Source organism: Vitis riparia, chromosome 19 (assembly GCF_004353265.1).
Source record: "Vitis riparia cultivar Riparia Gloire de Montpellier isolate 1030 chromosome 19, EGFV_Vit.rip_1.0, whole genome shotgun sequence".
Classification (NCBI taxonomy): domain Eukaryota; kingdom Viridiplantae; phylum Streptophyta; class Magnoliopsida; order Vitales; family Vitaceae; genus Vitis; species Vitis riparia.
In genome coordinates this window covers 14,984,203-15,012,036 of record NC_048449.1, presented here as the reverse complement: position 1 = coordinate 15,012,036, position 27,834 = coordinate 14,984,203, and the positions used below count along the sequence as shown (strand labels likewise).

General features: G+C 37.5%; 2 pseudogenes; both read left to right on the top strand.

Annotated features, from left to right (window-relative positions):
• Positions 1 to 26,542, top strand: part of LOC117908244 — a 31,672-nt pseudogene extending 5,130 nt beyond the window's left edge.
• Positions 14,372 to 15,756, top strand: LOC117909010 (annotated as a pseudogene).
• Positions 26,543 to 27,834: the final 1,292 nt, after the last annotated feature.

Below are 27,834 nucleotides of genomic sequence, written 5' to 3'. Positions count from 1 at the left end.
TTTCGAAAGAAGTTGTTTTTAAAAAATAGTTATAAAATATTAAATATAAAATTATTTTTAAGTAATATATACTAAATTTTTAAATAAATCTACTTTGTAAAATATTATCAAACTATTTTTACAATGAGTTAGAGTGCGTTTAGGAGTGTCTGTACTTAAAATATTTTTAAAGTTCATTTAACAATGATTTTAGGAAACGTTTCTAATATTTTTAACATTTAAAAAATTTTATTATTCAAGTGTTAGAAAGATTAAAAACGTTTTTTAAAATAATTGTCAAACAGACTTTTAATAAAATTATTTTCTTAAGAAGGATTTTTAAGATAATTATCTGTCAATTGTCTTTCAAAAACCATTGTAAGTAATTTTTCAATACTATAAGTAATGTTTTAAATTTTTAAATGTTTTATAAATTTTATTAAAATACTTGATATTTAAAAAAAAAAACACTTTTTACATTAAAAATGCTTCATAAAATCACTTATATTTTAAAAACATTAAAGAGTCAAGAACCTAAATTGAAAACACGAAAAAGAAGTGAAAATGAAAAGGAGGGATATTTTTGGTAATTATGAGGGTCCAACTAGCAGAGCGTTGGGAGACTGAGAGTGGTGCCTTCAACACCCAATTCAGATGTTCACTTCACACTTCAACTTGCCTTTAAAACCCACCCCTGCTTCTCAGCTTCACCTCGCGTCTCCAATCTCTCTCTCTCTCTCTCTCAAGTACGCCCGTCACCCGCACACTAAAAATAACGACTCTCTCAAATTCTGTGAAACTCAAGTATATTAAACTTGGCTACCAGTGCCTTGTCAACCACATTCTCGCCTTCTTCCTCATACCAATTCTCATGGGTTTTCTCATTAAAATCCTCAATCTGGGTCCTGATCAAATCTATGAAATATGGAGCTCTCTCCACTTTGATCTCCTTCAATTTCTCGGCTCCTCCTTGATGATCATATTCTTTGGCACCGTCTACTTCATGTCCAAGCCTCGTTCTGTCTACCTAGTCGACCATGCTTGCTTCAAACCCCAGCCGCATATCGCGTTCCCCATGCTACCCTCCTGGAACACTTGAGGCTCAGCAACAAGGATACTCCTGAGATTGTTGAGTTCCAAAGGCGAATTCTCCAGAGGTCTGGTCTAGGAGATGAGACGTGTTTGGCTCCTGCAAATCTATATCTTCCTCCTACACCCAGCTTGGAGCCTTCAAGGGATGAAGCGGAGCTTGTTCTCTTCTCTGTTATTGATGATTAGTTGAAGAAAACCGGGACTAAGACCAAGGACATCGATATTCTTATTGTGCATTGCACTATAGTTTCACCTATTCCATCACTGTCTGCTATGGTGATTAACAAGTACAAATTGAGGAGTAACATAAGAGCTTCAATCTTTCTGGTATGGGGTGCAGTGCTAGCCTTATATCAATTGATTTAGCTAGGAACCTTCTTCAGGTTCGTCCCAATTCATGTGCTCTAGTGATCAGCACTGAGATCATCAGTCCCAATTGTTGAGGTTTTATCCAAGTTCCTCAATAAAATGAGATTGAACACCAATTAAAGAAAACAAAGAAGAACAATATCAGAAATCAGAAAAACAGAGCAAGACAAGCAGAATTTACATGGTTCGGATGCAAGATTGGAATCCTACATCCACGAATCAAGATCACCTCCAAAAATCCACTAAGAATGAACCATTTTACACCCTCTGGAATCTCTGAGAACTTTCAAGCTCTCTCTACAATACAATGAAGAAGATTCAAACTCTGAAATCCTCTTACACATGTTCTATAAATCAAAAAACTCACACACACCTCTGTTTTGTTTTTTTTTTTTCTTATTCCTTCACCCTTTTATACAAGTACATGGAAAAACTAAACGAAACAGGTATGCTTTCAGTTAGTTAATCAACTAACTTTGCTTACGTGGCCACTCAAGTTTTGGACCACCAAATTCCACATTCTCCACCTTGGTTCAAAAAATTGAATTTGGATTCTTCAAATAAAGATCTGACTTAAACATTAGTTGCACATTACCTGGACCAAATCCAGGCAATGCCTGAATTTGCTTACTGGTAGAACTTTAGTTGCCATGTCGGCTGGATTATCAGCTGTGGAAATCTTCTACAGCTTCATTGGTCCTCAGCTTACAGTTTCTTTAATGAAGTGATATCTAACATCGACATGTTTGGTCCTTTCATGAAACACGGAATTTTTACACAACTAAATTGCACTCTGACTGTCTGAAAATATTTCCACTACACTATTCAGCACTCCAAGCTCCTTAACAAGTCCTTGCAACCAGAGAGCTTCTTTCATGGCTTCAGTAGCTGCTATATATTCAGCTTCAATTATTGAAGTGCCACTATCGATTGTAGTTGTGACTTCCAACTAACAGGTCCTCCAAATAAGGTGAAAATATAACATGTAGTTGACCTTCTCTTATCAAGATCCCCTGCATAATCTAAATCCACATAACCTGTAATACCAGCACCCTCTTTAGAAGATCCAAACTTCAGTCCTACACCAAGAGATCCTCTTACATATCGTAGCAACCATTTAACTCCATTCCAATGTTCTCTACCCGGGTTAGCCATAAACTTGCTCAGAACATTTACTGAATGAGCAATATTTGGTCGTGAGCACACCATTGCATACATGAGTGACCCTATAGCATTAGCATATGGAATATAATTCATCTCCTTCCTTTCAACTTCAAATTGAGGACATTGTGTCATTGACAATATGAAATGTCCAGCTAATGGTATACTTACAGGTTTTTGAATTCTCCATGGAAAACCTTTTCTAAGTAGCCCTTTTGTGACTAGAATAAAGTACGATCCTCTTTGTTTCTTACAATTTCCATGCCGAGTATTCTTCTTGCATTCCCAAGATCCATCATATCAAATTCTGACTTTAGAATCCTCTTCACCTCTTGAATTTGTGACTTATCTTTGCAAGCTAATAACATATCATTGACATATATTAGAAGAAACATCATCAGACTTCCTTGTAACTTCTTGTAATAGAGACAACCATCATAATTACTCCTTTTGAAGCCAATCTTTAGTATGAAGGTGTCAAACCTTTTATACCACTGTCTTGGGGTTTGTTTCGATCCATATAAGGATTTTTTTAAGTAAACACACTAGATGTTCCTTTTTTGGCTCTTCAAAGCCTTCAAGCTGAGTCATTAGAATTTTTTCTTCTAAGTCTCCATGTAAAAAGGTAGTTTTAACATCTAGTTGCTCCAATTCCCAATCAAACTGAGCTACAATGGACACCAATACTCTAATTGAGGTATGTCTCACCACTAGAGAGAATACTTTGGTGTAGTCAATGCCTTCTCTCTGAGTATACCCTCGAGCCACTAATCTAGCTTTGAACCTTATGGGTTCATTCTCAATGGCACCCTGTTTCCACTTGAATATCCATTTACAACTTACCACTTTTTTATTTGGCTTTCTTTCTACATGCACTGATTCGTGCCCAATTGAGTATTTTAATAAAAAATATTTATAAATCCTATGACCTTATACTGGCGTAGCAAAGCTACTATAGTATAGCAGCTCTAGGGTCGAACTCAGGGATGGGTTTTCACTCTACCAGTGATAAACTAAAGATTAGAAATTGAGTCTGGTGATTTCCTTTGTCATAACTTAAAGTTTAAAAGAAAATAAGATTTGTTTTGAAAGTGGTGCTTGGAACTAAACTAATATAAAACTAGGTAGAAATGGAAGAAAGAAAGTCTCCTGGAGCTAGAGGTTGCTAGGATCAAGTTCAGGATGCAAAGTGAGAAATTCCGGATTTTTCTTCTCGCATTGGGGACAACAACATAAATGATGGTTGTTTCCCGAACCGGTATAGGTTTAACAATGAAGATTTAATCCATAAAAAGTCAATAGAAGTGGTAGTCAAGTTCCATTAATGGCTTTAGACACTATGGGTCTTCACCTTGAGCCACTTTCCAATGGCTCGTACATGATAACTAATGGACTGATGTGGATCTAGCAATAAGTATCCACAGAGACCTTAAGCTTACCATGTATTGGCCATTCAAAGTGATTCTAAGGGATTTAAAGCAAAACTTTAGATTTAAAAGCCATTTATGAACTCCAACTACCTGTATTTAATGCACGAGAGTTTTCCACTTTAGCATCTGGACTTTTCACCTAGCTTCCTTCACTCCAAGAAACCAAAAGTTTAGCCTCTCATACTCTGGGAAAACATCCTCAGAGGTTGTTTGGCTTCCAAGAAAAAGAAAATAGTAGAGAGAAAAATAAAGCAAAAGAGATCTCTGTATTTCACTAAGGTGTCGTTTGTTTTTTTGGCTTAATTCTAAATAGAACTTTTTTTTTAACTTAATACTAAATAATGCTTAATAGCATTAAGCATTAAGTTGTTTGTTTTTTTAAAATTTTATTTCTATTAAGTATTAAGCTGTTTGTTTTTTTATATGCTGAAAACCAATATCTTAATATTTTAATGTAATAAAAAAATATAATTTAACTTATTTCTAAAAAGTTCAAAATAATAAAATTGTTATAATAAATGATTTATCATTATCATTCTTACAAAAAATAATTAATATATTTATTTTTTATATAATTAAAATAAAATATTTAAACTTAATAATATGAAAAATAATGGATTGATAAAACCTAAATCAAATTAAAGAAAAAACATAACAATTCAAGTACATATTTTCAAATATCCGAAGACATCACATTTTATGCTAATATCTAAACATTGCATTTCTTACAATGGTAAAAAGCTAAAAATGACAAGTTAACTGACCACTTGAAAGAGTTCATTTGCGATTTGGTTTCGGAACTGTTGCATGAATTCTTGATCAGATGCTGCAAAAAAACTGCTTGTAGTTGAGTTTTGATTTTGATTGGCATTGTCACTTTCCAATTTCACTTCATTGTCATATTCAAAAAATAATCTATCCGCAACTGAGATTTGTCGAAGAAAATTGTGAATGGAAAAGCATGTCATGACAATTTTTGTTTGAGTAGTAAACGAATAAGGTGCCATTCTCTTCAAGATTGGAAAACGCGCCTTAACAACACCAAAAGCACGTTCAATGACATTTCTTAATCTTGCATGACATTGGTTGAATATCTCCTCTTTTCCTACAGCTTTACCACCACTACGAAAATCACTCAACCAATAGCGCACATTACGATATGGTGCCATAAAACCTCGAGTGTGTGTGTATGCTGCATCTACTAAATAATATTTTTCTGAAAAAAAAAAAAGGATTGAGTTGATTATTATAATGAATAAATACAAATTATATTAAATAAAATGAAAATAAAATATTTACCTGATGGGGGCATTGGAAAATTATGTTGCGGGTTACGGATAGTTTCTGTCAAGACTCTTGAATCATGAGCTGTTCCTTCCCATCCAACAACAACAAACCTAAATATCATGTCAAAATCACAAACTGCCATAACATTTTGAAAACACTCTCCTCTCCCACAACCTCGATAAGGTACTTGTTGATTAGTGGGCATACATGCATGGATAAGAGTTCCATCAATTGTACCAACAGCATCCTACATGGTAATAATTCTTTAAAATATAAATAATTATTTCTATATGAGAATAATAAAAATATGATATGAATAATTAGAAATAAAAAATAATGTACCTTAAAAATTTGCCTTAGCCGACGATTGGAGATACCATTTGAACTATCATTGAATGATGGAGGAGTAATCATCTCTTTTGAGAAATTCACCATGGCCACTAAAACCTCATGGAAGTATTTATGAATTGTTTGACTTGAGTGTTGGAATCTATTCTTAATCAATCGATTCCGAAGATTATGACTAATAGTCATAAGAAACATGGCCATTTTCTCTTCAACATTCAAATGTTTATTGTCAACAAGCCATCCTTTTTCTCGAAACATGTGACATAGAGAAATAAATCCATGTTTTTCCATCCGCATTAGTTCATAACATGTGCTAGATGAACCATTTAAAAGCTCTTGAATGAAAAGTGAACCTGTAAATGATGAAGTAGAGACTCGTTCCTTATTAATGGATGAGTCACTCAATAATTTGAGCAACAACACAACCAATCTTCTTTTTAAAACTCTTGTCACTTCTAACTATATATCTTCATCTTCACTTGATGATGATGAACTTGAACTATTTGAGTGATGTGAAGGATTCTCCATAAGAATATCTATTATAAAAAAAAAATAGTTATGAAATAAAAACATAACAATATAATCAAATAGTTATAACAATGTATGAGTAATAAATATCCAAAACAAATATCCATAAAATGTAGAGAGAAAGTCTTATAATTGGAAAAGTTTAAATGTATCAAATATCCAAAACAAACAAACCAAAAGTACCAAATTAAAATCATCATATAAGTCATATACCTAGGCATTCCACAAATCTAAAACAAATATTTAAAAAGTTATTTTCGCAAGCTTTGAATCCATCCCATTCGCTCTTCGTCACTTTCCATCTCCATCCACACCTCTCTGTACTTGTGGACCCCGCATTTCGCGCTCAATGCGTTTCCCACTCGATGGCGAGCTCGAATTTTAATTGAAAAATTAGTTTTTATTTATTATTTGAAAAATGACTTGGAGTCGCCACTTATTTTTGTTTTATTTTTAAAGGGTAAACAAAATAAGAAAGAAAACCCTAAGTGTGACTCCTTATTTTTGGAAAAGGTGGTCTGCGAAAAACCGGATCGGATTCGGGGGTCAGGTTACTTATCGGGAAGGTACGGTAAAGACCGTAGCACCCCTCTAAGTCCCTAAAGTCGGGTCTCTACTAATAAGATGAAGCTGACGTGGCAATCGATGCATAAATCAATGGATACCCCGAATAAATCATGCACATGTGAGAATCAGAATATATAAAATGAACTATCAGAACGAGTGAATGCGTACCTGGGCAGCAATCTCGAACGCGCTATCATGAAAGGGGTTAGTGAATAAACACAGAATGACTATATGTATATCAAGGAACAGAGGAAATCAATCATACATGGTAGATAAGTCAACCAACCAGTCAATCAGTCAATTATAATCACATATGTGGGGCCCCCACCAAAGCCCGTTTATTTTAGCATGAATTAATTCCATAAATTCCATTTATTCGGAATTACGGAATTAAATTCTTGCTTATTTTAAAACATTTTAAAAGATCATGAAGGATTTGAAAATCGCTTGCCGAATAGAAAGTGGAAGCAAATTTTATTAAAAAATGAAGTATTTAGAACCTAAAAAAATGTCTAAGGATGAAAAATTTAAGAAGTTAAAATCATTTGAAGAATTTTAAAAATTGGAAAACTATTTGAAAATTGGGATTTGAGGGATTATTTTAAAAACAACAAGGATAAAATAATAATAATAATAATAATAATAATTAAAGGTGAAATGAATGAAATAAAAATGAAAATATGAATAAGAATAAAAAAATAAAAAAATAAAAAAAATAAAGTAAAAGATGCATGATCAGTGGAAAATGATTGGAATTGATTTATTAAAACTAGATTTATTTAAAAACAAGAGAGAGAAAAATTAAGACTTAAAATCACCTGAAAGTGAGGTTTTCTTTTTGAAAATGGGTTTTTGAAAACATGCATGAAAATATAAGGTGAGTCACGTGTGTCCTAAAGATGGCCCAATCAAAGGTGGCCATGCTTAGCATGCTGGATAGTAGTGGCAGACCATGGTGCTGCTCCCTTCAGTATATCCCATGGCTCTTAGGTGGTCTGGTTTGAGTCCAAGGGCCTCTGATAATAACTCAAAAAAAGAACGTCCCCCAGCTTCATAACATGCTTTATGTACTCAGTTGTTGCCTCTCTGCAGATCGCTGGCAATTCTTGGGGGTCAAGGCCATCTGAAGTAAGGGAAATTGTCAAAGTGTCCCTCCAATTAGCAGCCCGCGAATGGTAGAGATCATATTTGCTGTTGAATTTTACTTTCCTCATCATATCACGAGAATAGTACTCTTTCTTGACCTCAGGATCTTGTTCATTAAACACTCGTATCCCATTGATCATTTCTTCCAGCACATTTTGAGGGGATTCCGTTATTCACAACTTGGAAAAAGCCCCACTCCTCTGATGCAATCCGGACTTCTTCAACAATCTCCTTGTGCCGATCACCTTTCTGGACGCCACTCATATCTACAACTGGAACTTTGATGTCGTTCTGATGGCAATCCTGTTTCTCTGCAAGCTCATCTGGTGGTCCGGCATGGATATCTCAGCACCTTTGAAGCCATAGTCCAAGCTCAGGTTGGTGGTGAACCTCCTGGTTGTTGCTCTCACGGAGCTGAGTTTCATGTCCGATGAACAAACTCGAAGCTCTTGAAAGAACCATATTCTGGTGGGATCGGTCTTTTGAAATAACTCCCAGCTAGATTGAGAACTTTTAGATATTCAAGCTGAGAGATTTCAGTGGGTAATGGACCTGGAAAACTGTTACTGAAGGCGTCAATCATAACAAGGCGCTCAAACCTGGAAACTCCACCAAGAAAGTGACCTAAAGAACTGTTTCCTTTGATATCCACACTTCTCAGATTGGTGAAATTGAAGATTTTCACAGGGAGCTGTTCAAAGGAAGAATTGTAGCTGAGGTCGAGATCAACCAGCTCAGTAAAGACACTAAATTACTCCCCAGAAATTATTCCGCCAAGGTTCCATCCAAGCTATCAGAATCGTCAACAAGCTTGGGCTTCAGGACAAAAACTCTTGAAAGTCTCCATTGGAACTTGGAGCAGAGAAGAAGGAGGAGACTGTTAGAGAAACCCCCAATAGCGGGTAAGGGTGGATGAAGCCATGATACACGTGGCACAAGCTGGCCATGGGTGCATGCAGCGTGGATTGGGGGTACAGAGTGAATGAATTCATGAGAAGAAATGGGTATGAACGTGAGCATGGTGGATGGAAATATAGCAATGAAAGAGAACGGGTATGGTGGGTACAGTCATTGGGCATGCTGAAGTATGTGGATGAGAGTGGTTATATGCATGCATCAAGGAAAGAATAGAAGGGAATGCACGATGAATGACTAGGGAAAAGTGGTGAAAAATAGCTGGGTGGGTAGAGAGAGAGAATATGGTGATAGGATAGAAAATGGGTTTATGTGCATGGTGAAATGGATGTGAGGATGTAATGAGAGAGAAACAGATGTGGGGATGGATATGGAGGGTAAAATGATAAAGGATGTGTTTAATGAGTATTTTGAAAACCAAAAGTGAGAGCGTGTAGGCAGGTGTGATGGAGCCATGGTATATATAAAGAGAAGAGATTGAGGGTGGGGGCCAAATACGAGAAGGAAAGTAGCTGCATGCTCCTGGGTAAGCATAGATACAAGCAGGCTGCAAGTGTTGTTTTTGAGAAATTTTGAACGAACTGATTCAAACTCTTCAAAACCCCGTTCTAACTCTCCAACCATCAGGGCCTTCAGATTGCACCGGATGCTCTAAGATGGTAGAGAACTAACCCACCCATGGTTTAAGCATTGACATCATCAAATCACGAGTTTCTGTCTTATATACACCAGTCATCATGCCCAACATGGAAGTACAAGCATAAACTGTTAAAGGTGCTTTTATGTGTGAAGATTTGTCATAAATCTGAGGAAGTGAAACAATTGCATGTAGGCATGGGAACAAAAACAGGCACTAATTTCGACACCATTATGTCATCCCAAATCCCCAGAAGGAATGCGCCAAACATATTAGAGCCCCATACATCCGGACGTTCTCCAATTGAATCTTCTTCCCAAGTTGTCTGTAATTCTTCATGTCTCGGGTTCTTCTTCCCTTTCTGACAAAACCTATTCTCCAAAACCTTTCTCAGCTCAAGCGAGTTTTCTCTCTGGATGTCTTCAGCTTGTTTACTTCTTCAGTCAAAACACACCTCGGTAAAATATCTCTTAAAACCCAATACGCTCCTTTCAACCCTACCAGATCTCTGTGAGAGTGTTCTGCCTGACTTGGATATACCTTCTCACAGCCGTTGTATTGAGCAAGATCCAGAAACGAATAGGAGCCATATCTCCTTTGCTGCTGCCGTGATGGAAACAATTCAAAATGCCATATATTACGTTGAGTAGTGAGTCCAGGCGAGAACTACAGGGATCACAATGACTTTCAGAGGTAACTTCTCTTCCAGTTTCAATGCGGAACTGCTCAGAACTGGCAGTGAATGAGGGCTCCAACTCAAAGAATGGGTAGTGAAGCACACGAATCCCAGATGCCTTGCTACTGAGCTTTTTCAAAGACATCCCAATGCAAGCAACAAACCCCAGACCATGATACTCACGCTAAACACATCAGAGACGAAGGATACAACGAAGGAAAATAGAGCATATGAAAGAAGAGATAACGCTATTAAATCTAGCTCTCTCCCATGAAAATCACTGAGAGCTAAGAACTGGTGGGAGGTTCTTGACTGATTTTAACACACAAACAAATAGCAGAACCATAATGCAACACATATAGGGGATAATAGAGACCAAGCAATCAAACGTTGAGAAACAATTTTAACACATTAGATAGTCAAAACAAGCATCTAAATATCAGAAAGAAGCATGGTGTGATTGGATATCAAATGAAATAAGATAAGAGTGGAGAACCTAAAGTGTGAAATGGTCGAATCCCAGCAATTCCTCCCTTGTTCCTCTCTTGCCACCTTTGAAATGTCGACTCTGCTCTTTTAAGCTAAACTTCTTTCTCTGCCCCAGATTTCTCACCCAAGAAAACCAGTAATGAAGACCCCCCTCTCTGGTTTGCTTTCTTCCCTCTCTCTCCCTGGTAGCACCTCCCCCTGCACCTCTCTGCAGCTCACCCTAAACGAATACTTCCTCCCTCTGCAGCTGCCCTAAAAATGTTCAAACAAAAGCCCCTCACCTGAAAGCTCTCTCTGCCCCCCCAGCTCAAAACGAATTCCTTCCCCCCCCCCTCTCCTTTCTTCCTCTCTGACCCTGGTTCAGAGTCTGTTAGAGGGGGAGCGTCTCCTGCAGGTGGTGGGGGGTGCTTTTGGTTGCTGGTTTTCTGGCAGAGAGAGGAGGAAGGAAAAGGGCGGAGAAAAACAGAGCAAGCTACTGGAGAGAGAGAGAGAGAGGTAGCTGGCAGCTGCAGGATCCGTGGTTGCTTTTGGAGGTGCTTTTGGAGGCTGCCGTGGGAGATTTTTAGGGAGGATGAGAGAGCTGCAAGAGAAGGTTCCAGAGGAGCCTTGTGGGGGGTGGACTTTGGAGAGAGATATTTTGAGAGAGGGAGAGAGTGAGGGGAGGCGAGAGGGTAATGTGTTTTCTGGTTGCTGAGAGGAGCTTTTTGGGAATACCTTGAGAAGCAAGACAGAGAGCAAGGGCTTAAAAAAAAGAGATAACAGAGGAAGAGAGGAGCTGCAGAGTAAGTTTTCCATTATGTTTTTTTTGCTTCTTTCTTTTTCTCTTCATATATTATTATCGAGATGCATTGCTGTTGATTTTTGGACCATTTATGCTCTGTTCTTCATGGTTGACTGCTCCTCTTTTGCTCCTGTTTATGACTGAAAATTGATTTAACTTTGTTTTACCTCCTCTGTGACATTTTAAAGAAAAAAAAGACCTTTTAATTCACTCATTTGCAAGCCCACTAACTAAGAGGTGAAGCATTGTTCTTAATGATTCATTTCATTCTTCCCCTCCATTGCTCTGTTTTTGCTACTTTTTGTCTTTGCTCTGCGTGTTTGGACTTTCTTGAATATGAAGCCGTAATGGGGAGTGGGCTATGGGATGACGAGACTGTGAGGGATTGGGACTCCTTGAATCTGCTTATCCTGAAGAGGTTACTAAGATCTTGGTAGATCAGTGTTTGAGCATATGAACAGAGAGCGGTCCGCACTGTGGATACCATTGTTGTCAGCGATCTGTATGGCAGAGGTGACTATTCTACCAATACTCCTATGGTTTTATGGGGATGTATTAGGCTTGCAGAATTGGTTCTTTGAAGGCTGGTGGTTTGCCTAGTATGCGGGAGAGTTTAAAGCTATAGAATACGCAATTGCCTCGGATACATGGTCGGCAGGCTGCCTTGTGGTTGGATAGCTACTGTTTCTGGTGAAAAATGGTGTTGATCAGTTGGTGGAAATCATTAATTTCTGGGTACACCCACCATGGAAGAAACTAAGTGCATGAATCCAGATGCGTTGCACTATCGCTTCAGGATACAAATGGGTGTGAAGGTGGAGCCCTTTAAGCAAAGTTTCTGCATGCAAGAAGTCAAGGACGAGAGTGAGAAGGATGCTAAATAGTTGATCCGCAAGCCCATGATTACAACACTGACGTTAAGGAATCAGCATTTGGATCAAGAACCAATGTGTCTGACTCTGTAGATTCTGTTGTTGAAGTTGAGAAATTGAAGTTGGAGATGAAGATGCTGGAAACTGCACTCCAGGGGGCTGCAAGGCAAGCTCAGGCAATAGTAAATGAAGGAATGAGCCAAAGAGCAGTCCACCAGGCTATGTTCGAATCTGTAGCATTAATGGGAGCTAATCTCCTCCAAATCTCCTCCACACGCACCAGAAAATTTATCACCTCCAGTGGGTAGTGTCTCATCTGGGAGAGTTTGACAAGGCCTAAACTGTTAGAAACAATGACTTGGGTCTGTTTTGGTGAATTTGTTGAAATTCAATTTGGCAGAGAAGGGCAGAGTGTGTGTGACAAGTGCAGGTGGGTATATTGCTTCATGGGTCGTTGAGTTTTCTTCTATCCAAGGGCTACATTGTCCGTGGAATTGTTAGAGATCCCAGTGATGGAAATGATGCTCATTTGAAGAAACTTGAGAAAGCATCTGAGAACCTGAAACTCTTTTAAGGCAGACTTGCTGTAGAACAGAACTCTTTATCCTGCCTTTGAAGGATCTGATGGAGTGTTCCATACTGCCAGTCCCGTCCCTCCTACAACTGTAGCGAATCCCAAGGTGGAATTAACGAAGCCTCTTGCAGCAATCCTGATGTGATACATCTGGTGGTGTTCTGGAAGCTTATAATGAGCAAATATGAGATTTGCTAGTTACATGAATTTAACTTGGGGTTATCAGAAGTGAACTTGAAATAAGGCAAGTGGGTGAAGAGACACGTCATGAGCTTGGTCAGGTTGAGGCATATGTGAACCATATGAGCGGGGTCAGAGAGGTTTTACAATCTGGCAGTAATGTAAGGGTTGTCATCTCACCGGATGTTAGTGGGCATGGCATCACATACCCAAATACACCTACCCGCATGCATGGATACCACGTATACAAGGTCCTTCTCCATATCTCTATGCAGTCACTCTTCTCTAATACCTGATTCACCCATTTTTCTTGCTACCCACGACTCCATTCATCACCTTTCGTCACCCAATCTGTCACCTCAACCTTTACACGCATCAAACTCATCCCTATGCTCTTCATTTTCATCCCATATACACCACCTCACCCGACATCATCATTATCTTCAAGTGTTGGACGAAGAATCTTGAGTTTGTTTCAATGGAACATCATTTTCGGGTTTGGCCATGGGAGGAGTACAAGAATAAACCTTAGCTTTTGGAGGATGAAACAGGTCAATATCAGTATCATGGTCAGCTTAAGGGTTTACAATCAGCAACTTACTACCTACTAATGATGCAAGGAAAGGAATTTGTTGCAATTCCAGCTGGATCTTGGTACGACTTTGACAAAGTTGCTCAATATAAATAAAAACCTCACCTTGGAGGAAGCAGAAAAGAAGGTGAAGAATAGGAGAAGGATTGCAGATAAATACCAAGGACGAGATGATGAAATTCGGCGTTGCATCCAGATATTATCTAGGAGAACAAAGAACAACCATGTCATTATTGGTGAGCCTGGTGTGGGAAAGACTGCAGTTGCTGAAGGCTTAGCTCAAAGGATTGTGCGCGGGGGCGTTTCTGAACCTTTGATGAACAGAAAGTGGGTGCAGGGGCTGTGAGTGGGGCAATGGAGTGCTGGGGCATTGACAACAACAAAGAACTGCTACGGTGAGACTGCACCAATGCGTGGAATGACTTATTCAGGAGCAATCATAATTTAACAAGAAGCAGTGTGTCACTTACATGAACACATGCCTCAAATTGTTGACATTTGAGCTCAGTGGAGAGGTTGGGGTCGACTAGCTGGCTGCAATCAACAAGGTTTTGGGCATTTCAACAAGAGAGGAGATGAAATGCATGGAACCCATCTATACAGGATTGTTCGGGTTTTCTGAAAGTGGCAGTGATGAACATGGAAGACCCGCATGAATGATTCCTGAATTCTTAGAAAGTGTGAACAGGCTTGGGTTATTCACATCGGACGATCTCCAGCGAGTATTTGGATGTATGAGGATGCAGATATGTCGCCATTCCCAGTTTGGTCAGTATGTTATGAGAAGGAAAGATCCATTACTGCCGTTACTTCAATTAATATCCAAGCGCCAAAAGCTGTGGCCTATGATGCTGCTATACAGGCCGCGATCTTGAGCGGTGGGGGCGATAATGCCTTCAACACCTTTTTCAGCGAAACTGGTGCTGGAAAGCATATCCTTCGTGCTGTGTTTGTTGACCTTGAGCCCATTGTCCCAGCTTTTCCATCCAGAAGCACTTGAAGCGGTTGAATAAGCCTGCTGTCAAAACCATTAAGAGCTCAGATGGGGATTTAATAGACTCTGTTCACATTTCTCATCAACCAGCCTTTGATCATCCATTCCTGAAAAATCACACAATTCAGATGAAGCCCAATTACCACCTGGAAGGGCTTTATAATGAAAGCAAAGTGTCTACAAAGCCTAAACAGAGGACAAATCCAATCACTTAGCTGTGGCATGTGAATGGTAAATGCCCTGAAGGCACCATACCCATCAGAAGAACAAAACAGGATGATATTCTTAGAGCAAGTTCAATGAAAAGATATGGAAGAAAGAAGCACAGAACCATTCCTCTGCCAAGGTCTGCAGATCCTGATCTCATCAATGAGAGTGGCCATCAGCATGCAATTGCTTATGTTGAAGGAGATAAATACTATGGAGTTAAAGCCACCATTAATGTCTGGGAACCCAGAATACAGCAGCCAAACGAGTTCAGTTTGTCTCAGCTTTGGATATTGGGAGGTTCCTTTGGTGAAGACCTTAACAGCGTTGAAGCTGGTTGGCAGGTCAGTCCAGATCTATATGGTGACAACAACACAAGACTGTTCACTTACTGGACTAGTGATGCATATCAGGCCACAGGATGCTACAATCTTCTCTGTTCAGGCTTTATCCAAATCAACAGTGAAATAGCAATGGGTGCAAGCATCTCTCCTGTTTCTGCATTTAGAAATTCACCATATGATATTAGTGTACTTGTCTGGAAGGATCCAAAGGAGGGAAACTGGTGGATGCAATTTGGAAATGACTATGTATTGGGTTATTGGCCAGCTTTCCTATTCTCATACTTGGGTGACAGTGCCTCTATGATTGAGTGGGGAGGTGAGGTGGTGAATTCAGAACCAGATGGTCAGCACACCTCAACTCAAATGGGCAGTGGGCGTTTCCCCGAAGAAGGGTTTAGCAAGTCAAGCTACTTCAGGAATATTCAGATAGTTGATTCCTTCAATAACCTCAAGGCCCCTAAGGGCATTGGCACCTTCACTGAGCAGTCAAATTGCTATGATGTTCAGACAGGCAGTAATGGGGACTGGGGCCATTACTTTTACTATGGAGGCCCTGGTGGAAATGCCGATTGCCCATGAAGATAAAAACCACCTTTTCTCTCCCCATATCACCAGTCCGTGCCATATGCATCCATGGCTGCCACCCCATTAAAATCTGCTAGTGTTAGATCAGATGCATAGGCGTGAAACTGGGATTCACCAAAGGCTGCACCTGAGCCATCCTTTGAGAGAGAGGAAATCGTTTTTATGGACTCATGATCAGCAAGGATCCCACATGAAACTGATGCCTATCATACATCAAGTGATGTTAGTTGGTTTTCAAGCTCGTTACCCGTTCTGCCACATGAAAAGTTGCACTTTAATGATTCAGAAGCATCCTAAGGACATCTAAAAAATAAGCATCAATCTGGAATAGAAGAGATTAGTGGCAGTGTGCTAGAAATCAAGCAAGAAAGAGGAGCTATGGGTGTGTCCCAGGGGGAGGATGCCAAGGTTTCGAAGAGGACACAAGCATCTTGGAATCATGGTCATGATGTAGAGGAAAATATAGATTCTTCTGTCAGAGTCTATGATGATATGACTGATAAATGTGGTGGCCTAGAATCTGGAAGAAAATTGGTTCAAATGCAGGCAGCTGACATTGTCATTGAATCCTCCAAAATGTGTCATGACAGGAATATTACAACTTTGAACAAATCATTAGGTCCCAAATTCAACAAGCTGGCTAATCCTCCGGAAAATGGATCCTGCTCATTGCAACACATGGGAGAATATAAAGGGCCTCTATGTGAAGATGAAGCATCATGCCGTTTAACTAATCCAAGTCTGGAAGATGAGCAGGGGATGTTTTGTCTGCGTGAAGGGTCCTTGGCTGATATGGATTTGGCACTGGGGCAACTGAAGAAGAATGGAGGAAAGTTATGCATGATCATGGAAACTTCTTGTGTCTTCGATCAGATATACAAAGAGCATCTCAATGGCATGCGCCCCGGTGGCGATAAAATTTACCATGTCTTTGATAACCAACTTCCTGCTGTTCTGAAAAGGTTGCAATTTGATGAAGCAATCATTCTTTCTGATACAATTCAATTGCTCTGGGACTTGACAGCTCAAGTTGAGAAACTGAAAGCTGAAAAGGCATCACTGAATGAAGAATCCCGTGAATTAACTCAGGAGAAGAATGATCTCAGATAAGAGAAGGACACGCCTTATAGCAATAAATATGATATGCCACTCAGCTTGATCCACGTTCCAGCTGATGAGCCTGGTGTTGGTAGTCTTGCATCAAAACAGACAATCTCTTCGCCCAATTCTGCCAGTGCTGGTTCTCAAGGATTCTTTGACTCGTGAACCAGGAATTAAGGTTCATCATACCAATATCCAAGCGTCAAAAGTTGTGGCCTATGGTGCTGCTGTGCAGGCTGCAATCTTGAGCGGTGAGGACAATGAAAAGGTCCAAGACCTATTGTTGTTGGATGTCACCCCTCTCTTCCTTGGTTCGGAGACTGCTGGTGGTGTTATGACTGTCTTGATTCCAAGGAATACAATATGTGCAGCTTGCTATGAGAATGCTAGAAGCATAGTTGCATTCATCAACAAGTTTGAAAATGATAAGGGATTCGATAAATCCAATAACTCCACGGTCTTTCCTGCAAATTCCTCCAAGGGATTTTCAAATGCTTTGAAATGGGTGCAGGAAATGAAAGAGATAGAAGAGGAACTTAACGAGAAATTGAGCTTTCTTGGAGGATTTGCTGCCGCTTCGAAGACCAAATTCACACTCATGTTGAAGTCAAGCCAGGCCACAATGGACCTTCTCTATGTGCACATAGAACATTATTGGCAACAAGGTCAGAGATCTTCAAGAACATGCTGGACTCAGATGGATGCAAAGCTGCACTCAGTAACACCATAACGCTCCCGGAATTGAACCATGAAGAGCTTGATTCTCTCCTTGAGTTCCTCTATAGTGGAGCCATGACTGCAGGGCAAGATTATGAAGCAGTGAACAATGCTGGGCACATGGATTCTGACATGATTGTTATCCTTAACGACCACAGGCGGGTTTCATTACTCACTGCTACTCTAGATGGGCCCATACCACCTGTAGGAGCTTTGAGCAGTGCTCTTAATAGGTTACAATCAAACAGACCTCTTAGAGAATTATGAGAGGTTACCAAGGGCGTTACGAACAGATTGGCGGATCGATGCATGAATTGGCTGCAAAAGTTGATGAATATGCTCGTGGGATGGTCAGTGGTTCTGGATCAACACTTTTTGAAGAGCTTGGACTCTACTATATGGGTCCTGTTGATGGCCATAACATAGATGACCTCGTCACCATTCTCAAGGAGGTTAAGAGTACCAAGACAACAGGTCCAGTTTTGATCCATGTTGTCATAGAGAAAGGCCGCGGATATCCATATGCTGAGAAAGCTGCAGATCAACAACTTCAAAGTAGGGTACCATTCGCACCTCAGGTCCACGTGCATGGCCATCTTTGGGCTATAATGCCATTTCCCATTTCACCATCTCTAATTTGGAAAAATATTCTTTTAAATCACTTTCTTTAAATAATTTTCTAGGTCTTAGTTTGTTTCAAAATAATTTCAAACTCATCCGTTTTTCATCCTTAGTTTTTTTCTTAGATTCCAAAAATCCATTTTTCCAAATAAAATTTTGCTGCCACTCTTCTTCTTGGCAAGCCATTTTCACATCTCTTTTGATTTTTTAAAATGTTTTTAAAATAAGCAAGAATCAAATTTTGTAATTCCTAATGATGGAATTTACGGATTTGGTTCATGCAAAATAAACGGGCTTTGGTGGGGGCCCTACATCAAATAAATTTTCTTCAAAATAAAACCGAAATTGAATGAAATGTCATGCATGATATTGGTGCTTCCTTATTTGGTTTAGTGGCATGTGCGACATATCTCGTGATTGTTATTATGCACTAATCCCATTTTGTGATAGCGCGTTGCCGTTTGCTGATCAGGTACGCATCCACTCTCACTTCAGTTATCCTTTGTTGCATATTCGGATATTCATATGTGCATGATCGATTCGAGTATTCATTGATGTTCTCATTGGTTGCCATGTTAGCTTCATTTTATTAGTAGAGACCCGACTTTAGGGACTTAGAGGGGTGCTACGGTCTTTACCGTACCTTCCCGATAAGTAACCTGACCCCCGAACCCGATCCGGTTTTTTCGTAGATCACCTTTTCCAAAACAAGGAGTCACACTTAGGGTTTTTCTTTCTTATTTTGTTTACCCTTTTAAAAATAAAACAAAAATAAGTGGCGACTCCAAGTCATTTTTCAAACAATAAATAAAATCAATTTTTCAAAATAAAAATCGAGCTCGCCATCGAGTGGGAAACGCATTGAGCCGAAATGCGGGGTCCACAGTACTCTTTCTTCTTGCAAAATGCATTAATTGCTACATAGTATAATGGATCCTCATAAGTCAAAAGCCTCTTCAAAATCTTCATGCATTCTTTGACTGTGGGTCCTTCAAAATTCTCCAACACATTCACTATTCCATTCATTTCTTCTTGAGTTTGCTCTTTCTTTCCTTTCTTCTGTTTTTTCTTAGAACCTTCTGCTTCATCATTAGTATTTCTTGGAAAATCCTCATCTTCTTCTAAACTAATAGAAGTTTCGCTAGGCATAGATGTAGAATGTGTTGATGATTCCTCAGCCCCAGAAGCTATCACTCCCCCAGAGCTCCAATTTTTAGACCCAGTAGCTAACACTCCTCCAAACAATGCCTCTAATTCTTCCACATTTGCTAATGGTTTAAAACGGAATTTTTTAGCTTCTGGATATTTCTATTTTACAAGATAAACAACAAATTAGTCATATATACATATATATATAAGACAATTATTTTTAAAATTCACTCAAATCCATAAAAAAAACTACCTGTAGATATTCTTCCCATTTTTCAGCTGGCCAATCAAAAGTTTTGGTTACAGAGTTGTAACCATGTCCTGTCATAGTCATCATTTTACTCCAAATGAGATATTGTCTTTTCATGTAATCCCACCCATTCTTAAGTTGTTTTGAAGTATAACGTTTTCCAAGTAACTTCTCCAACTCTTCAGCAATTCGAGGCCAAGCACTAGACTTTAAACCTCCACCTGATCTAAAGCCTTTGTTTGCCTCTTGAAGACAAAGATCAATAAAGTGCTTTCTTTGGATGGGGTCAATCCAATTTACCCTACTAATCTCAATATTTTGACTCATTACTGTACAAAAAACCAACCAACATTAATGATTAATTTTCAATTTTCAATTAAAGACAATAAAATAAAATAAAATAAACTTCAGTTGGTTTGGTATGTCTAAATAGAAAAGGAAAATATTTTTTTCTAACAAAAATATTAAAAGGATTATATGTAAAGTGGGAGAAAGTGAAGGGGTGCTTTTGAGGGAAGTAGCAGCTCATAAATGGTGGAAAGAGAGAGCAAATGGTGGGGGCTATGATTCTGTAGGAAAGGATAGCACAAATACAAAGAGGTAAGAAAAGGGTCTACTATGTATTCATAGTAGACTGTACCCAAAAGTAAGAAAACTTTGGATTTTGCTACTGCACATTAAATTCATCATATCCCTTTCAAGTTTCTGAGCATTTATATCATTTGATTGTGTAATAATTGCACAAGATCTGCACTCTCAAAATTTCAAAGCTTTATAGGGTCATAGCTAACAAGGTAGAGTTGTGTGTGTAGAGTGTAGAGAGGAGGCACAGGCAAAGGCAAAAACATGGAGGTGGTTCAAATGCAGAGAAGATTTGTGGAGTATGCAGCATCCTTGCATTTATATGTATTATTAGATACATGGTAAAGATTGTACAAACTTGAGCAAATGATTGAAAGGGACATAAGAAATACCATAATTTTTGCAAGTATATATCCAGCAAACAATTTCAATGCCCCTAATTATGATTTCTCATTTTCAATAGAAACCTCCAGTCACATAAGTTATACTCTGATAGGCCAATGTTTCTTGCCATCTGAACCATTTGATCTAATGTCCATTGTCTGTGTCATTGTTTCAACCTCTACATGACTTTTCTTTTTTTTCTTTTTCTTTTTTTTACTTTTTATATGATAAGTTAAAGCCCATACAAATTCTAAAAGATAAAGACCCAGCAACCTTGGGGTGATTTAATCATTTGCTCAAGTTTGTACAATTGCTTTCTTCAATCACCATAAGGAATTCTCTGTCGGGTTCTGCCATTGCTTTGTAATAGGACAAATTATCCTCCAAAGCTATTTTAATCTTGTGGGTTATAAAATATTGATATATTAGTTTTTTATAATCAGAACAAAAGAATATAATTTGGGATATGGAAAGGGAAGGGGCAGCTTATGACAGAAGATTACTTTGAAAGCCTGATAATCTATCTGATATTGATAATGACATTATGTTAAAAATTCCAAAATCAGCATTGGGGTTTAAGAAGAAAAGGATAGGAGGAGATGCTCTGTTTGAGCCTCATGCCTTTGATCCATCTTTAAGATTCTGGAACCTCATTGCTTCTTGGTAACAAATTGGGTTCTCAGCAGATTGAGTGGATATTGTATAAAAAATCACTGCTCATGTAAAACTAAACATTTTAGATGCCAAATCATTTTAGAATTAGGTTCCTCTGTAATTGGTTTCTGGGCTCACAGGAACTGTAAAGCCATCTTGATCTTTGTGGAAAAAGAAAGGAATGATTTGAATTACCAATTTCTTTGGCAATGGGGGGCATACCATTCTTAAAAATCCAGCTACTAATGACTTAAGGAAGGGTAAAACGGAGGACAGGATGATGCACAAGTCCAATGCAGTAGGCAAGTGTAGGAGCCATTTTTGGATGATCCAAACCCCTACAACCTTACAAAGAGGACTCAAAAAATCCTATAAACCCCCAACATTCAGGGAAACCTTTCATCTCTGCAACAACTTTCAATGGCGTTCAATCATTTGGAGGGGGTATTCCACGTTATTTAAGAACTCTCATGGGCATTCTAACAAACAGTTTGAGCACAAATGCTCTACCCAACAAACTATGATATGAAATCAATAAGATTAAACCCAAAATTTTTCTTCCTTAAAAAATAACCCAACAAACCACAAAAATCACAACAATCAAACAAACCCAAATTAACAATGAGACAACAACCATATCAAATAGGCTCTAAATAATAAGATATCACCAAACAAAGTTTTTCTTCCTTAAAAAATAAACGGACCTGCAACACGTGAACCAGAATGCTCTATTGAAAATGAGAGTTTTAGAAAGAGAAGTACTGGAAAATGAGACTCAAATGCTCTATTGAAATCCTAAAACCAAAATAAATTTGGGTCAGTTACCTTCGATCAAATCAACAATGCTGAATGAAAGAGGAGCTTCTTTCCAACTCTGTAGTCTCGGAAGGAGAGCGATGCTTTGGGGATGAGGTGAGGGTTGAGGATCGGGGTTGCAGAGAGCTACAAGGGATGGGTGGGTAGGTTTGGACGTCGGGTTCGGGTTCAATCGCATTCGGTAAAGGTTTAAAAAATTGGCTTTTTCTAAATAGAAAAAGCCAAATACTTTAGCTTTTTTTATTTAGTCAAAAATTTTAAAAATTCAGTAATAAATCATCAAAAATTAAAAAAAAAAAAAACAACCTAAATTCTGAAAGCAAATGGTTTTCAGCAAAAAGCCAAAAAAACAAACGCCACCTAAGTGTAAAATTTACATAAGTTGGTCTCCTCGAGAGTCCTCTTTTTAGTATTTACAAGAGAGTTTATATAGGAAGGTAATTTACCCTTCCTTGGATACTTCCTAGCTAAGGAATTACATGAGTGGCTGAATACAAGGAGAAAATGGAAATTTAGACACAAAAAATATCAAAAGAAAAAGAGTCGGCACAAATATCCCAATTTCGCACGTTGCATGGTGACTTGCGAAAATTTCGCAAGTTGATTTCGCAACTTAGAATCCACTTTCGCACATTGAGATCCAAGTTCACAAGTTGAAAAATCAACTTCGCATGCTGGGCTTCACCGCGACTACACAGCTGCCATCCACTTTAAATTTCGCACGTTGAAGTTCCAATTTCGCAAGGTGCGAAATTGTCCCTCGGCTTGATGCAGTTGTCTTCCGAAGGCCATATCTTCCTCAATTCAGCTCCAAATCGTACATGGTTTGAAGCGTTGGATTCTTGACTTCCTGAGCTTTGAAATGGTATATAGCATGTGAAAATGGACATCGGGAAGTGCTCCAAAAGTGCAAAGGAAGACTGCAGCTGCTGTCCTCTGTTTTCCTCTCTCCACTGCTTTTTCCTTGCATACTTTGAACGACTTTGGCAAAGGACTATGAGGCTCCAAAGCTTGGTTTCTTCATGAATTTGAGCTTCCAAAAGCTTTACCATGAACTATATACATCTCTCCCTCATTCTTAAATTGCTTTGGTGAGCAAAAAGCTATCAAAAACACCAAAACTTAACACAATTTGATTAGAAACGATTGCAAGGGTCCTTAACATGCCAATTGAGTTAAAAGGTAATAATTACTACTCAAGGGTGTTTAAAAGAGCTAATTACAAGCTACAAAATAACATGTTTTGAGTAGTAATCATGCACCCAAGTCTGATTTTTCTATAAGGATTCAAATTCTTCACTCATTACTCTGAGCCATTTCATTGATTCATTGTTGTTTATAGCTTCCTAGTAAGAGAGTGGCTCACTCTCTTCATACTCCATAGCAGTCAATAGAGCATAGGCAATCAGATCTGCAAAACTAAACATGTCTGGGGGTTTTATGTTCCTCTTAGCTCTATCCCTTGACAAGAGATAATTAAGACCAACTTTTTGTGAGTTGGTTCCTGCACCACCTTCAACATTTGAACCTATCACCTTAGTATCTTCTGTCTCTAGGCCACCAAGTGCTAAATCATTTTGTTTATCATGACCATCTTGAGATGATAACTCCACCTCAAACTCAAAATGGTCTTTATCAAGTGTCAAGCTCATATTTTCAAAATCTTCCTCTGTACCTGCAGTGTTAGTTCTCATAGAAAGCATTTCATTTTCATTAAACTCAACATCAGGACTTATTATTATTTTAACACCATGAGATTCCTTATTTAATAGCCTGTAACCTTTAACACCCTCTAGATAACCTAAGAAGATACATTTTATTGACCTTGGTTCTAATTTTCCTTCACTTTGGTGAACATAAGCTGTGCACCCACAGATTCTAAGTTGTTCATGGTTAGAAGGCTTTCCAGACCAAAGCTCTTCTGGAGTTTTAAAGTCTGTTGCACTAGATGGAGTTCTATTTACTAAATAGCAAGTTGTCATTATAGCTTCACCCCAAAAAAGTTTAGATAAGCCAGAACTATGTAACATACACCTTACTCTATCTAGCAATGTCCTATTCATCCTCTCTGCTAGGGCATTTTGTTGAGGTGTATTCCTTACTGTTTTGTGTCTTAAAATACCTTGATTTTTACAAAACATTTCAAATTCCTCATTGCAAAACTCTAGCCCATTATCTGTTCTTAATACCTTTACTCTTTTATTAGTTTGATTTTCAACTAAAGCCTTCCACTCATTAACCTTTGTTAAGACAGTATGTTCATCTTTAGTTTTTAACAAGTATAGCCAAACTTTTCTAGAGTAATCATCAATCAAGGATAGAAAGTACTTGTTTCCACCATGAGTAGAGACTCTTGCATGCCCCCATAAATCTGAATGCACATATTCCAATACATCCTTTGACTTGTGTATTGCAGCTTTGAATGCCAACCTGTGTTGCTTGCCAAGAATACAATACTGACAAAAATCAATCTTGCTGATGCTATCCCCACACAATAAGCCTTGTTTTTGCAATTCTTTTAGACCTCGATCACTTAAGTGACCAAGTCTTCTATGCCAAAGAATTTTTTTATCAGTTTCAGTTCTTAACACTGATCCCATTAAACCTTTCAATGTGTGACCTTCTAGGATATATAAGCCATTTCTCTTCTGACCCTTCATGACAACCATGGCACCTCTTGAAATTGTTAATTTCCCAATTTCTGCTTTGAAGTTATAACTCGATTCATCCAAAGTTCCAAGAGATATTAGATTTCTCTTCAGGTCTAGTACGTGCCTGACTTCTTTGAGAGTTCTTGTCATTCCGTCAAACATGTTAATAGCCACCGTGCCAATTCCAACCACACTATAGCTCATGCTGTTTCCCAACAACACCTTTCCACCATTAACTTCTTGATAGGATGAAAACCAATCTCTTCTTGGACACATATGATAGGTGCAACCTGAGTCCAAGACCCATTCTTCATGATTTTGATTCAATGTAACAATGAGAACCTCTGCGTTATCAGAACCATCATCTATAATGGCAACACTTCCTTGTGCTTGAGTCTTTTCTTCTTCTTGTCTATCTTGGCAGATTCTTCTTATATGTCCCATATTGTTGCAATGATAGCATTTGACATTCCTATAATCTTTCTTGCCTTTGGACTTTGATCTTGAATGTGATTTTCCTCATTTTCCATTGTTATTTTTATTTTGAGGTCTTCCTCTAGCAGTTAAACTTTCACCACTGTTAGTTTTGTCAGAGGACTTCATATCCAACACCTTAGCATTCAAGGCATTCTAAACATCATCAAATGTAATGGCATCTCTGCCATATTTCAAGGTTTCTTTAAAATGCTTCAAAGATTTAGGTAAAAAGTTTAAGAGAATGATTGCCTTATCTTCGATCATCCTCCACCTTGATATCTAAACTCTTTAAATCCAACACCAATTTATTAAACTCATCTAAGGCATCATCAATTGGATTTGATTCTTCAATCTTGAAACCATATAAATGTTCTTTCAGATAAATGCGATTTGGCAAAGCTCGGGTTTTGTACAATTCTTCCAGCTTTTTCCAAACCCCAACAATAGTTTTCTCATGAGATATTTTTCTCAGAACCTAATTAGAAAGACTTAATATGATCAAGTTGTAAGCCTTTCTTTGAAATTATTGCATTTCCTTTTTAGTCACGCTTTCTAGAAGATCTTTATCAAGTAGTAAAGCCTTTTCAATGCCCTGTTGAATCAAGATGGCCTTCATCTTCATCTTCCACAGCCCGAAGTCATTTCTGCCATTGAACTTCTCAATATCATACTTTGTAGTCGACATTCTTCTTTCTTTGTTCTTGATTCAGCTTTGTTACCAGATGTTGAGGTTTTATCCAAGTTCCTCAATAAAATGAGATTGAACACCAATTATAGAAAACAAAGAAAAACAATACCAGAAATTAGAAAAACAGAACAAGACAAGCAGAATTTACGTGGTTCGGATCCAAGATTGGAATCCTACATCCACGGATCAAGATCACCTCCAAAAATCCACTAAGAATGAACCATTTTATACCCTCTGGAATCTCTGAGAATTTTCAAGCTCTCTCTATAGTATAATGAAGAAGATTTAAACTCCGAAATCCTCTCACACTTGTTCTATAAATTAGAAAACTCACACACACCTCTATTCTATTTTTTTCTTCTTCTTCCTTCACCCTTTTATACAAGTACATGGAAAAACTAAATGAAACAGGTATGCTTTCAGTTAGTTAATCAACTAACTTTGCTTACGTGGCCACTCAATTTTTGGACCACCAAATTCCACACCAATTATTACAGCGGCAACGATAGATCAATGGTTCTTATAAACTGTTTGTTCTGAATGGGTGGTGCAGCCACCCTTTTGTCCAACAGAAAAGCAGACAGGAGCCGATCCAAGTACCAATTACTCCATCTCGTTAGAACTCACAAGGGCGTTGATGATGAGGCTTACCGGTGTATCCATGAACAAGAAAAGCAGAATTTTTTTTCGATATTTTAGCTATTTGTCAATAACTTTACCTTTTTAATATTTTAAAATGAAAAAAAAAGTTAAAAAAAAAAAATTAAAATGATAAATGTAAAATTAAAAGTGAAGAATTGATATATATTGACAACTTTTTGTAATTTAATTAATGTGTTACATTTTAGATGAAATAATGCATCAATTATTTACATATACATTTTAACAATTTCAATTGAATGACACATGAAATGAAATTTATATAAGCAGAAATAAATGAAGTGTAAGAGGAAAAATTCATAGTAGATCATAAGCATATACTAAAATTGCTTCCTTAACCGTGATCCATTCCCACATTTCTTCGTCCTGCCATAGACCCTCTCAGCAGCTATCCACACAAGTATTTAATGTGTAAGTGTGAATACAAACGAAGAACTAAAAAATCCGAGAGGTTGACCGTTTGTGAACGTTACAACCGATGACCTGTAACCTTGATTATATAAAGTACATGATAATTGAAATAGAACAAAGTATGGTTGGCTGTAAAAGTGAATTGTATAATGCATTCAAACACTCCATTTACAGCGCAAAATTCATAAGAGCATTTTTGTGAGTGAGCAAACTGTCATAAATTTCATATTTTTTATATTACAACCACATGAATCAATTTTTTTTTTTTTTACCTAATTAGTCACAATATTTTAACATTTTTTTTTCAAAAAAAAAAATTGTTTCCTTACTATAATAATTAAATAAATCCTGTATAAATACATTTTCCCACTATATTAGTGATAATGTTATGACTTGTATAATTTTTTTTTTTATAAAAAAAATCCTTAAAATAATTTTTTAATAATTTTCTTATAAATAATTTTTTATAAGGGAAAATTTTTTAAAAATTAAGATGATAAATCTATGAAAAATACAAAATAAAGGCTCATTTTTTTTAAAAAATTTAATTAATGTGATTAATAATATCAACAAATTAAAATGATAAATGTGTATTTTTATAATTTTTTTAAAATAAATTAATGGATAAATATGGAAAAAGTTAAATATATGAAAAAAAAGATAAATCATTAGTTTTCTGGCGATTTTTACTAAAGTATGTGATTTATTATTTTTATATTTAATTTTTTTCGTTATTGATCACATCAATTTTATTTTAAAGAATTACAAAAGATTATATATTTATAGAATTTTTCAATATGATTTTCTTGTTGATCTTACTAAAAAAATGATAATTTATCCTTTTTGTATTATACATAATTATATCTATATTTATTAATTAATTTTAATTTTAAAATTAAAAAATTGCCTAATTAGCACAT